Source organism: Adiantum capillus-veneris, chromosome 14 (assembly GCF_014529385.1).
Source record: "Adiantum capillus-veneris isolate H3 chromosome 14, ASM1452938v2, whole genome shotgun sequence".
In the NCBI taxonomy this organism is placed as follows: domain Eukaryota; kingdom Viridiplantae; phylum Streptophyta; class Polypodiopsida; order Polypodiales; family Pteridaceae; genus Adiantum; species Adiantum capillus-veneris.
In genome coordinates, this window is record NC_140944.1 from 142,367,385 (window position 1) to 142,381,347 (window position 13,963).

Consider the following 13,963-nt stretch of genomic DNA (forward strand, 5'->3'; position numbering starts at 1 on the left):
CCAATCCCAAATTCACCATGGGAGAGCATATCCATGGATTTTATCTTTGGATTGCCTAAGTCTATCCATGGGAATACGGGGATATGGATGATAGTAGACAGGTTCAGTAAACAAGCTCATTTTATAGCTGTCAAAAAGACTATCAAAGCCCATCAAATGGCAACCCTCTTCATTTCACAAATCTTCAAGTACCATGGCTTGCCAATGTCCATAATGTCGGATAGAGATCCTAGAATGACCAGTAATTTCTGGAAGGGTCTCTTTGAGGATTTAGGAACAAGGCTAAACTTCTCTTCGGCCTATCACCCACAAATGGATGGCCAAAGTGAAATAGCTAACCTAACAATTCTCGATCTACTAAAAGCCTATGTTACGGAAGTAGATTAAAGATCCCAATTGGAGAAGTACTTACCCTTAGTGAAGTATGCCTACAATAACACTGGACATACTTCCACGAGAAAAGCACCTTTTGAGGTAATTGAGGGAAGATCAAAAAGTCCCTTGCTACTTAAGGGATACGGGAAGATCTTCGTTGCAGATGAGTATAGCCATGACCTACAAGAATCTTTCCAAAAGATTAAGGATGCTATCTCTATCTCAAAGCAAAGGCAAAAGGCTGCTGCTGTTGACAAGCACATAAGAGCCCAAGCCTTTAAAGAAAATGATTGGGTCTTACTCAAATTTCCCAAGGCTCGATTAAGGCACACGAAGAGCAAGAATCCTATGGGACACCAAAGTACTATGCTAAGTTAGCAAAAAGGTACTATGGCTCCTTCCAAATTCTTAGGCCAATCAATGAGACGGCCTATCAACTCAAGTTGCCCAACCATTGGCTCATACACAATGCTTTCCATGTGAGCCTACTAAAGCCTTATAAAAGAGAGCCACCTCAAGAACCAACTATTGAAGACGCACCGGAGATCGAGGACCAAGAAGAGGTGCTGCAACCTGAGTCCATTCTCCAACATGAAGACAAGGTACTAAGAGGCGGTAAGACTATCCGACGATATCTTATGAAGTTTAAGGATTATCCTCTGGAAGATGCTAGATGGATGCAAGGCATACAATTAAAGGATAACCTAAACCTTGTCAATGCTTACAATGCTTCCCTAGAGTAAGCAAATGTACAAATGTTAAAAATGAACAAAGTTTTTGTCTTATAAGACTCTCTTTTTCTTTATTGTGCACAAAAATGAAGTAGTATGCATGCTTAGATCAATTTTGCGGAGACGACGTCTCCCAAACACGTAGTAGAGCTTGTCACTCTATTATGGAAGATTAATAGGACTAATGTGCAGACATGCTTGCGGGGCAGCTTAAGCTCTCAAGCACCAAATGAACTAGTCATCCATTCTGGAACGATGTCGTAGGGTAACATAGGGATCCTCTACCCGCTAGGAAAAAGGACTAATGAATATGCTTTATCTTCTCTACCCCATAGTCGAGGACGACTATGATTTCAAGAGAGAGGTACTGTCATAATAATCAATATCTAATTCTCCTAAATGATTTTCTCATGTTAAACTAATCATTTAATATGGGGAAGTGCCAAGGGAGAAAAAGCTAGAATATATTGGTTAAGCTAGCAGATCGGCCACAATAGGGATCCAAAGGATGGAAAATAGGGATCCAAAAGGAGGGCCATCTGCAAAAGAGCAATGTGCACCAATGGGCTTAAAAGACCCTAAGGTTAAGTCCATTAAGACTTCCAAAATGCTAAGGTTCCAAAATTCAAAGGTTCCGTCCAAAGGCCAAAAGCTTAGGGAAATTGGATGCTTTGTGTGTGTCCCAAAGTCTTCAACCATCCCTACATAGGAGGGGGCGAGCCCAAGAAGTAGGAGATGAGAGAGAAACTCACTCACACACACACACACACACACACACACAAGCTCCCTTTGTGTAATGTCATAATAATCAATATCTAATTCTCCTAAACGATTTTCTCATGTTAAACTGATCATTTAATATGCGAAAGTGCCAGGGGAGAAAAAGCTATAATATTGGTTAAGCTAGCAGACCGGCCACAGTAGGGATCCAAAGGAGGGAAAATAGGGATCCAAAAGGGGAGCGATCTGCAAAAGAGCAATGTGCACCAATGGGCTTAAAAGACCCTAAGGTTCAGCCCATTGAGACTTCCAAAATGCTAAGGTTCTGTCCAAAGGCCAGAAGCTTAGGAAAATTGGATGCTTTGTGTGTGTCCCAAAAGTCTTCAACCATCCCTACATAGGAGGGGGCGAGCCATGAGGGACACATGTCAGCTCCCTAGCCCAGATGCCCACAAGGTGTACCCTATTCCTATTGGATGGCCTTGGAGGTGGACCAATAAGAATTAATCTAGAGTAAACCTAGTTTAATTAATATTAAAACACTTAATAAAAGAACCAATAAGAATTAAGCTCTCTAGAAGACTATTGGACAGTCTCCCAAGGGGTCCAATGAGCATTCAACAGCCCAATGACTTGCTTGATTCCTATTGGCCAGGAGGCAAAGGGGTCCAATGAGAGTTTAGTTGAATTAAATAATTGCCTAAATCTCTCACAAAAGGGGAAAGGGGGACACATGTCAGAAGGCTATCACTTATGCTGATTAATTTCCATTGACTAGGCCTGGGGAGGCCCAATAGGGTGGTAGCATGAGCATTTAGCAGGGGGGGTCGACCAAGAGAGAGAGGGGGCTGATTTTTGGAAGGCATTAACACACACACACACACACACACTCTCACACAATCTCATATGTGAAGCAAAGAAGACTCTCTCTCCTTCTCAAGCTTTAATGGAAAGTTTACCACCTACTCCAAGCTTGTGAGAAGGGAGGCCTACACCAACAACTCTTGGCTTTGTGATGCAAATCCAACCAAGAGCCAAGCTTCAATGCATGCTCATCTCCTCTACCATGCTAATTACTAAGCTAAGCTATGCTAATATGAGTGATTATGTGAGGAGATGTACATCTTTCGCGTAAGAAATACTCCTTCTTCCTCTCAATCTACTCTCATACCCCGCTAGCTCTCACCATCTTCAAAGGTGTGTGAGGTCTTGGGTTTGAGACCGTGAGGGAATTGATGTTGTGCTTGATAAGTGTTTTGTTTAGTGTGTGAAGTTTCCATCTTCATTGCACTAGCTAGTCTTGAAGGAACACAGAGAATTGTATTGTAAAATGTTTCTCTTGATGGGAGAAACCATAATACAAACCCTTTTGGAGGGGGGACCGGCTCCATGCAAATCCGGTCCTCAACTATTATTAATTGCTTAATTTCTCTCTCTTTTGAAGTATTGTTCATGCTATCTAACTAGGTGTTATGCTTTTTGTTGCTCTCTCCACCCAAGCACTCTTGTTATTCTCATTAGGAAGCTATTCTAATGAAATGCTCACCATGTTCATGCTATTTTCCGCTACACACAAGTTACTAGACCATTAAATGTTACATTGGTATCAGAGCACAAGGTTTCTCTTTTCTTGCTCAAGAAGGGAGGTCCTCAAGCTAGCTATAAATGGTTGGTACTATTAATTGCATGTGAGTAAGTAGAATAGAGATTTTCAGCCTTGCAGTGTGCCTGCCTTTGTGCAGTTAACGGGGCATCACAGTCGAGAGCTATGGTCTTAATAGTGGAGTCCTATGGGGATTGCCTACGGCTTAACCACTATTGAGCTATTAGAAGCTTGATAGGATCGGTGATGTTTTGGTGTTGAACGACCCTCTCTTCTATTCCTTGCAATTAATGGTATTCGAGCCACAGGTACAATAGCTTGAGTGCTTTTTCTAAAGGGGTAAAGAGGAGTAGCAACTAGGGCTTGAAGTGCCAAAGTACACCTATAAAGTTTACACTAAAAGTGTTAGAATGGCTGACAATAGTAAAGAGAGTGAAATTAATGTTGATAACTTTGATTTTGCTAATGAGCAGGCTACTAATGATGCCCCGATGCTTGTTAACTATCTTGTTTCTAGGCTTCAACAAGCCATGGGCAATCCATCCCTCCAAAGTGAAGTGCAACGGCAGCTTCGTGCTCATGGGATTCTCCAAGCTCCTCACCATGACGAGAGAGCACCTCCTTGCGAGACTTCCAAAAAAGGCCTCTCTCCGATTCGGGAAGAAGAAGAGGATCCATATGAAGGGCTCATAAATTTGCTCCTTGATGACGCCTCTCCTTCTCAAAGGAGAAATCAAGAGCCTCTACCAAAGGAACAAAAAGAAGTGAGTCTCCCGCCACCTCGGCGGAGATGGCTCCACGAAGACGGCGGGCTAAACGCTCTCCATCACCTCCAAAACGGAGAAGACCATCGCATACTTCTCCACACCATACTTCAAAGAGGGATGACAAAAAGCAAGAGAAGAAAAAGGTGAGAAAGAGGACACACTCTTCTCCATCTTCTTCATCCTCTTCCTCTTATGGAAGTGATGGTGAAGACAAAGAAGATCAAGGAAAGAAAAAGGCGAGAAAGAGGTCACCCTCTTCTCCATCTTCCTCAAATTCTTCATCTTTTGAAGAAAGTGATGGTGCAACCTTTGAACCATAAAAAAAAAGAGGCCATAGGAAGTCCTATGCCGCATGGAAGAGGTCGTCCAAGCTCAAGAAATTCAAAGAGGGAGGGAAGAGCATCTCTTTCCTTACCTATGATGGCACTTTTGGTGCTACGGACAAAGTCTTGGCCTTTATCCAACAATTCGATGCGGCGTTTGGAGATGAGGGCTTCACGGAGTCCTCTAAGCTACACCATATAGCTATGCACTTTCAAAAGTCCGCCTGGCAACGGTGGTCTAGCCTACGGGCCAACGGTGAAGCTCCACGAACATGGAAAGCTTTAAGAGCTTCCATTATGAAGCAGTTTTTGGCCACCGATGCCAAAGACAAAGTACTCACCGAATGGCGAAGCTTGAAGCTCTCTCCCTAGAATCCATTCACAAATATGTAGACAAGTTTTGGGATTTACAACTCAAAGCCACCGTCTTCAAGAAGTTGGATTTTGGAGAGCAAAAGCAACAATTTTGTGCGGGCTTACCTGAAGAAATGGCAGAGTATGTCAACTCCCAAAGGCCACGCACCATATCGGCGGTTATACACCATACTATGGTGGCCTCTCGAATCAATTTCCAAACAGGGGCTAAAAGAAATTCTAAGCCCACGGAAAACATTTATAAAGGCAAAAATATAAACTCTCTCCTGAAGAGCTTGAGCGTTATCGCAAGGATAACCGTTGTTTCAAGTGCGGTGAGCAAGGGCATGCGTACCGCGCTTGTCCTCAAAAGAACACTCGCCATGAACCTCCTAGAGCTACCTTGGTCAAAATCCAAGAGGAGGAAATTCACCACAAAGGATCTCCTCTATGCCATGCTTGGGGAAAGGTAAGAGAACATGATGCTTTTATTCTCTTTGACCCTGGTTCTACTCACAATTTTATATCTATAGAGTTGGCCACCAAGCTAGGCATACAAGCCTACGAGATGGGAGATGTCCTACCCGCAGATGGTGCTTTCAAGGGGCAAGAAGCTTCAGTCACTCCCTTTAATCGGGAAATTGAGGCTCCATGTCCAAAGCTATGTGGACAAAGAGGACTTCTTTATCTCTCCTCTCAAGCATGAGGATGTAATCCTAGGGGCACCATGGTTTGATCGCATGGCTACCAATGTTAAATTCCCTAAAAGGAGAATCTCTTGTAAGTTTAGGGAAAAAGATATGTATATAGATGCTAAGGAAATGGGTAACACTATACCTATTGTACATACAGAAGCTTTCAACAAGTCAATAAAGAGCTCTATTTCCATGTACATGATTTTTGTTAAAGATTCTCAAAATGAACCTAATGTTTTAGCAAAAGAAAATATACACAATCAAAAGGAATTAGAGTTATCCAATTTTCTCAAGGGGTTTCAAGATGTCTTTATTGACGACATCCCTTGTGAGCTACCTCCTAAACGAGGCAATGATGACCATGCAATTGAACTTCTTCCAGGAAGTTCACCGCCTAACAAACCTCCTTATAGAGTTTCTCAAGCTCAACAAGAGGAGATTATGCGGCAAGTGCATGAGTTAGTTGAGAAGGGCGTGGTTAGGCCTAGCTCATCTCCATTTTGTTCTCCTGTGCTACTAGTGCAAAAGAAAGACGGCACATATCGTATGTGTGTCGACTATAGAGCACTAAATAGGATCACTATCCTATTTCCCATTCCATGGGTAGAAGACCTATTCGATAAGCTACAAGGGTCCACCTACTTCAGTAGGATTGACCTAAAAGGTGGCTATCGTCAAATAAGGATAGTTGATCAAGACATTGTGGAGACCGCATTTCGCACTACGTTTGGTCTTTACAAATACATTGTCATGCCTTTTGGCTTGACCAATGCACCAACCACATTCAACCGCTTGATGGAGAAGGTATTCATGCCTCACCGAAACTTTACTGGAGTGATCTTTGATGATATCATCATCTACTCTAATTCATTAGACGAACACAAGCAACACCTCCAGGTAATATTTCAAGTTTTAAGAGAGAATAAACTTTATGTTAATCGAAAGAAAAGTGAATCTTTCTTGCAAGAGATTTAGTATTTAGGTCACATTATCTCTCAAGATGGCATCCAAATGGATCCATCAAAGTTAGAGGAATAAAAGGATGGCCTAAACCAAGGAATCTTCGTGAGTTAAGAAGCTTTAAAGGTATGTGCGCATACTATAGACGTTTCATAGAAAAGTTCGCACTAATAGCAGGACCATTACATGACCTAACAAAGAAAAACGTTAGGTACACATGGTCTGCCAAGGAGAACAATGCTTTCAAAAAGCTTAAAGAAAAGCTTATCTGTCAACCTGTTCTTACACTACCGGATCTCTCAAAGCTATTTGAGGTCCAATGTGATGCTTGTGGTGATTGCCTTGGAGCCGTTTTGCTTCAAGAAGGGCACGCCATAGGCTATGAAAGTTGAAGGCTCGACCCTATTGAGCAAGCTCTAGGCATATATTAAGGAACTCCTCACAGTTCTACATGCCTTAGACTCATGGAAGCACTATTTATTGGGGACTCCTTTCATTCTGCGAATGGATCACCAAAGGCTTTACTTCATGACGCAGACCAAGCTCTCCAACAAACAAATGAGGTGGGAAAATTTCCTTTCGCAATTTTATTTTCATATTGCTCACATTGCTGGCAAGCATAATCAAGTAGCCGATGCACTCTCAAGACAGCTGAGAGTGAATGCGATTTCCATAGCAACTCACAATGATCTATCTTCTATGATAGATGAGTATGCTATTGATCCCAATTTAGAGATGTGATTTCAGCCCTTGCATTAGGCAATAGACTATGCGTTACTAGCTCACTAAGTGAGAAAGTAATGTATGAATCTCATGCTCCTCCTTATGCGGGGCATAGAGGGATTCAGTCTACCTTAAAGGGGATCGAAACATATTTCTATTGGCCTACCATGAAAGCAAACATACAAGAGTATGTTTCTAAATGTGTGGTATGCCAAAAGACAAAGTTTGATAGAGGGAAGCAACCTGGATTGCTTCAACCTTTGCCAATCCCAAATTCACCATGGGAGAGCATATCCATGGATTTTATCTTTGGATTGCCTAAGTCTATCCATGGGAATACGGGGATATGGATGATAGTAGACAGGTTCAGTAAACAAGCTCATTTTATAGCTGTCAAAAAGACTATCAAAGCCCATCAAATGGCAACCCTCTTCATTTCACAAATCTTCAAGTACCATGGCTTGCCAATGTCCATAATGTCGGATAGAGATCCTAGAATGACCAGTAATTTCTGGAAGGGTCTCTTTGAGGATTTAGGAACAAGGCTAAACTTCTCTTCGGCCTATCACCCACAAATGGATGGCCAAAGTGAAATAGCTAACCTAACAATTCTCGATCTACTAAAAGCCTATGTTACGGAAGTAGATTAAAGATCCCAATTGGAGAAGTACTTACCCTTAGTGAAGTATGCCTACAATAACACTGGACATACTTCCACGAGAAAAGCACCTTTTGAGGTAATTGAGGGAAGATCAAAAAGTCCCTTGCTACTTAAGGGATACGGGAAGATCTTCGTTGCAGATGAGTATAGCCATGACCTACAAGAATCTTTCCAAAAGATTAAGGATGCTATCTCTATCTCAAAGCAAAGGCAAAAGGCTGCTGCTGTTGACAAGCACATAAGAGCCCAAGCCTTTAAAGAAAATGATTGGGTCTTACTCAAATTTCCCAAGGCTCGATTAAGGCACACGATGAGCAAGAATCCTATGGGACACCAAAGTACTATGCTAAGTTAGCAAAAAGGTACTATGGCTCCTTCCAAATTCTTAGGCCAATCAATGAGACGGCCTATCAACTCAAGTTGCCCAACCATTGGCTCATACACAATGCTTTCCATGTGAGCCTACTAAAGCCTTATAAAAGAGAGCCACCTCAAGAACCAACTATTGAAGACGCACCGGAGATCGAGGACCAAGAAGAGGTGCTGCAACCTGAGTCCATTCTCCAACATGAAGACAAGGTACTAAGAGGCGGTAAGACTATCCGACGATATCTTATGAAGTTTAAGGATTATCCTCTGGAAGATGCTAGATGGATGCAAGGCATACAATTAAAGGATAACCTAAACCTTGTCAATGCTTACAATGCTTCCCTAGAGTAAGCAAATGTACAAATGTTAAAAATGAACAAAGTTTTTGTCTTATAAGACTCTCTTTTTCTTTATTGTGCACAAAAATGAAGTAGTATGCATGCTTAGATCAATTTTGCGGAGACGACGTCTCCCAAACACGTAGTAGAGCTTGTCACTCTATTATGGAAGATTAATAGGACTAATGTGCAGACATGCTTGCGGGGCAGCTTAAGCTCTCAAGCACCAAATGAACTAGTCATCCATTCTGGAACGATGTCGTAGGGTAACATAGGGATCCTCTACCCGCTAGGAAAAAGGACTAATGAATATGCTTTATCTTCTCTACCCCATAATCGAGGACGACTATGATTTCAAGAGAGAGGTACTGTCATAATAATCAATATCTAATTCTCCTAAATGATTTTCTCATGTTAAACTAATCATTTAATATGGGGAAGTGCCAAGGGAGAAAAAGCTAGAATATATTGGTTAAGCTAGCAGATCGGCCACAATAGGGATCCAAAGGATGGAAAATAGGGATCCAAAAGGAGGGCCATCTACAAAAGAGCAATGTGCACCAATGGGCTTAAAAGACCCTAAGGTTAAGTCCATTAAGACTTCCAAAATGCTAAGGTTCCAAAATTCAAAGGTTCCGTCCAAAGGCCAAAAGCTTAGGGAAATTGGATGCTTTGTGTGTGTCCCAAAGTCTTCAACCATCCCTACATAGGAGGGGGCGAGCCCAAGAAGTAGGAGATGAGAGAGAAACTCACTCACACACACACACACACACACAAGCTCCCTTTGTGTAATGTCATAATAATCAATATCTAATTCTCCTAAACGATTTTCTCATGTTAAACTGATCATTTAATATGCGAAAGTGCCAGGGGAGAAAAAGCTATAATATTGGTTAAGCTAGCAGACCGGCCACAGTAGGGATCCAAAGGAGGGAAAATAGGGATCCAAAAGGGGAGCGATCTGCAAAAGAGCAATGTGCACCAATGGGCTTAAAAGACCCTAAGGTTCAGCCCATTGAGACTTCCAAAATGCTAAGGTTCTGTCCAAAGGCCAGAAGCTTAGGAAAATTGGATGCTTTGTGTGTGTCCCAAAAGTCTTCAACCATCCCTACATAGGAGGGGGCGAGCCATGAGGGACACATGTCAGCTCCCTAGCCCAGATGCCCACAAGGTGTACCCTATTCCTATTGGATGGCCTTGGAGGTGGACCAATAAGAATTAATCTAGAGTAAACCTAGTTTAATTAATATTAAAACACTTAATAAAAGAACCAATAAGAATTAAGCTCTCTAGAAGACTATTGGACAGTCTCCCAAGGGGTCCAATGAGCATTCAACAGCCCAATGACTTGCTTGATTCCTATTGGCCAGGAGGCAAAGGGGTCCAATGAGAGTTTAGTTGAATTAAATAATTGCCTAAATCTCTCACAAAAGGGGAAAGGGGGACACATGTCAGAAGGCTATCACTTATGCTGATTAATTTCCATTGACTAGGCCTGGGGAGGCCCAATAGGGTGGTAGCATGAGCATTTAGCAGGGGGGGTCGACCAAGAGAGAGAGGGGGCTGATTTTTGGAAGGCATTAACACACACACACACACACAATCTCATGTGTGAAGCAAAGAAGACTCTCTCTCCTTCTCAAGCTTTAATGGAAAGCTTACCACCTACTCCAAGCTTGTGAGAAGGGAGGCCTACACCAACAACTCTTGGCTTTGTGATGCAAATCCAACCAAGAGCCAAGCTTCAATGCATGCTCATCTCCTCTACCATGCTAATTACTAAGCTAAGCTATGCTAATATGAGTGATTATGTGAGGAGATGTACATCTTTCTTGTAAGAAATACTCCTTCTTCCTCTCAATCTACTCTCATACCCGCTAGCTCTCACCATCTTCAAAGGTGTGTGAGGTCTTGGGTCTGAGACCGTGAGGGAATTGATGTTGTGTTTGATAAGTGTTTTTCTTAGTGCATGAAGTTTCCATCTTCATTGCACTAGCTAGTCTTGAAGGAACACAAAGAATTGTATTGTAAAATGTCTCTCTTGATGGGAGAAACCATAATACAAAGCCTTTTGGAGGGGGGACCGGCTCCATGCAAATCCGGTCCTCAACTGTTGTCAATTGCTTAATTTCTCTCTTTAATTTGAAGTATTGTTCATGCTATCTAACTAGGTGTTATGCTTTTTGTTGCTCTCTCCACCCAAGCACTCTTGTTATTCTTATTAGGAAGCTATTCAAATGAAATGATCACTATGTTCATGCTATTTTCCGCTACACACAAGTTACTAGACCATTAAATGTTACAGTGTGTGTGTGTGTGTGTGTGTGTGTGTGTGTGTGTGTGTGTGTGTGTGTGTGAGAGAGAGAGAGAGAGAGAGAGAGAGAGAGAGAAGGCGGTCCGATGGACAATAGAATGAAAAAAAGATGTTGCATTAGCGAAAGTTTAAACTACCATAAATAGCCGAAAAACCCTAAACCCCTAGATTTCTAATCATAAATGTTGTTTCGAGAAAGCAGGCGTTTTGAACGCCTGAGGATGTGATCCTCAAAGTGCGCTTTGCTTTTTTTTGCAATCAAGCTGCTGACCTCCTGGGGGCATCTTTGTTGTGCTTACTCTGACTGCCTTGTTTCCTTGCACCCTGCACAACAACACATTGAGCATGCTTATTTTATGTTAGTGTGCAAACTCTCAATTGAAGTATGTGTAGCAACATGTACCTTTGTAGGCTTATCGTGTGAATTTCCAACCTCTACTTGCATTGTTGTAAAGGTTTCTCTCTGTTCAGTGATGGTGTTTGACTCCATGACTTCAGTTCTGTTGAGCACCACCTTAGCTGTCTCTGATTTTGTAGGCACTTCTAATGGCTTCTCGGGGGTTGGGGTACAAAGATAAATCGGGTGGTGTAAGCCGCCTATTGAAGGTGGTGTGATGAGGTCTATGGGGTTCTCCAAGCTACCCATAGGAGTAGAATGCCATCGCACGGGCCTTTGGATGTAAAATGGGACATGGTCCTACATAGGAACAATTTCGCCTACATATTTCATTTAAAGAGGCAAGATTATGTACGTTCCCACTACGTATCTCTGTGTGTGTGCATGTGTGCATGCGTCATAAAGTCATAAAGAAATTAAGTTATTTAAATTGATAGCAACAAACAATGAAAATGTTAGTTTGTGTGTGAAGGTTCTCAAACAATTAAATATACCACAGCATGAGACAAAGTAAGTCCTGTCAATGTTGTAAACTACTCATCCAATCGAGATTTATGGGAAAATCTAGTGTGCTTGTCCGAGACCCTAAACTACAACACCCAATGACTTTCATGCTTATCTAGCAACCTAGTGGAATTTCATGGGGCTCTGCTAAATTGCCCACCGCATTAGCAAAATCAATTTCTTTACCCCTTTAGCATTAAACCATGAAATCTGAGCATCGTCTTAGCTACCAATTGTGTTTCAAAATTCATTCAAGACAAAACACTTTCCAAATGCCATATAAAAATAAGGGCACCAAGCATGAGAAATAGTATACATTTGGGAGGATGATGCGGATTGAACCTGCATATAACAATCCACCAGCCATTAGAAATAGTATAGACATTCAGAAAAAAGAAGGAACTCCAAATACTTTCTATAATTTTCAATGTTTTTTTTGGCTAAAGTTAAGAAACAGAAGGGTTCACCTCTGTTTGGAGCTGGCCCGCTGGCAAAATACCCCACAATCTCTGAGCTGGAACAAAGATCGACAGATGCCTTGAATTCCCTAAGCCGGCTTTTGATTCTGGCCCTTGGCTTCGACGTTCACTCTATTTGCAAGGAATTGTGCATTCCTCTCAAGCCGCTGAATGGAGAGAGAGAGAGAGAGAGAGAGAGAGCCTGAAACTGCTGATCAGAGGTCGCTCATGCGGCTCTCATGTGCTCTGCAAATTTGTGTGTGTGTGTGTGAGTGAGAGAGAGAGAGAGAGAGAGAGAGAGAGAGAGAGATGACATGCTCGGCGAGCGGCGAGCCGATGGCAGTGCCGTCAAAGCAGGAAATTGCCACGCTGGAAAGAAAAATGACACGCAATGAAAGATGGGGGTGCCACGGTGGCAACCACCCCGATTTTTATCAGAAGCCCGAATCGTGAGGAGGACGCAACAGGCGAGCACGAGCTACGGGGCTACGACCTGCGAGTGTGGAAAAGTGAGAAGGAGCAAGGCGGGGGTGGCCACGTAGCGGACATGCACAGTTCTCTCTCTCTCTCTCTCTCTCTCTCTCTTTTCTGCAGGGATCTCTCTCTGCTACAGCATGCCAAGTAGATGAGCTGATAGGTGATGAACTTTGCCAAGTGCAGGTGCAACTGCAAGGCACTGAAACGAGAGAAAAATAGGTGGGGGGCTTTGCCAAGCGCTGGTAGTTGTGGGGGGGGAGGGGCTCCGTCACCCTCACGAGGAACAACTTGCTGAGTAGCAACAGTGCTCGCAATCGAGGGAGATGAACTGATGGCCACCGGCGAAAAGGGGGGTGGTGTGTGCGCGGGAACAGGGATGAGAGGAGAGCTTATAGTTTTGGTAGGGTCTACGCTTTTAATTAATGGGCAACTTCAAGAATAGAGAGAAATAAGTAATAGGAAGGAATAGAGAAATTGGATTGCACTCACTAATTATTAATTGTTTTTAAAAAAAGGAAAGCTTGTCCTTTGTGCTATAGTTGGATTGAGCTAGCTGAGCATTATATTTGCTTCTATTCTTTACAAGGGAAGAATAGTTTCCCTTACATATAACAAGTTTACACGTGTAGATTGAAGCATATAACTGAATCAAGCTTCTTCAATAGCCAACATAAGTACTCTTTCTATATGTTTTCTTCATATGTTTTCTTCATATCTCACTCGTAACATTAGCGCCCCCCCCCCCCCCCCCCCCCCCCCCCCCCCCCCCCCCCACAACACTAACGGAACGAAGGGCACATCTTTTTGTGATTACAACAACAGGGGAGAATAGTATCTCCTCTCCGAGCACACTCATCTAACAGTTGTGTGTGCGATGTGTCCGATATATAATCACTTGTAGTATAGAATGTGCAAGAATGTGACTAGCATTAAAAGAACATAGACAAAGATGTGTATTAAAAGCAACCCCTCACATCTTTTCTTTATCTATGTCCACAAGGAGGAGTACAAAGGTTGTTTTTGGACGAAGCAATTTGCAATTTTCACACACTTCTAGTTCACCGTAAGTGCCTCTTGCCCCACCTTTGTTCATCTTCCATAGCTTCGATTAATGAAGTATTTCATATGAATGCAAGGACGCTTTGCGTGCACTTCTAGTTACAAGTCTTTATATATCTTGTGACCCACAAATAA

General features: G+C 42.5%; 1 pseudogene across 1 annotated transcript; it reads right to left on the reverse strand.

Annotated features, from left to right (window-relative positions):
• Positions 1-11,035: 11,035 nt before the first annotated feature.
• LOC147443272 (uncharacterized) lies at positions 11,036-12,419 on the reverse strand (annotated as a pseudogene). The gene is made up of 4 exons (XR_015190272.1): positions 12,302-12,419; positions 12,151-12,176; positions 11,337-11,630; positions 11,036-11,257 (listed from the first exon to the last, which is right to left on the reverse strand). The product of XR_015190272.1 is annotated as an uncharacterized LOC147443272 (transcript).
• Between the last annotated feature and the right edge of the window lie 1,544 nt (positions 12,420-13,963).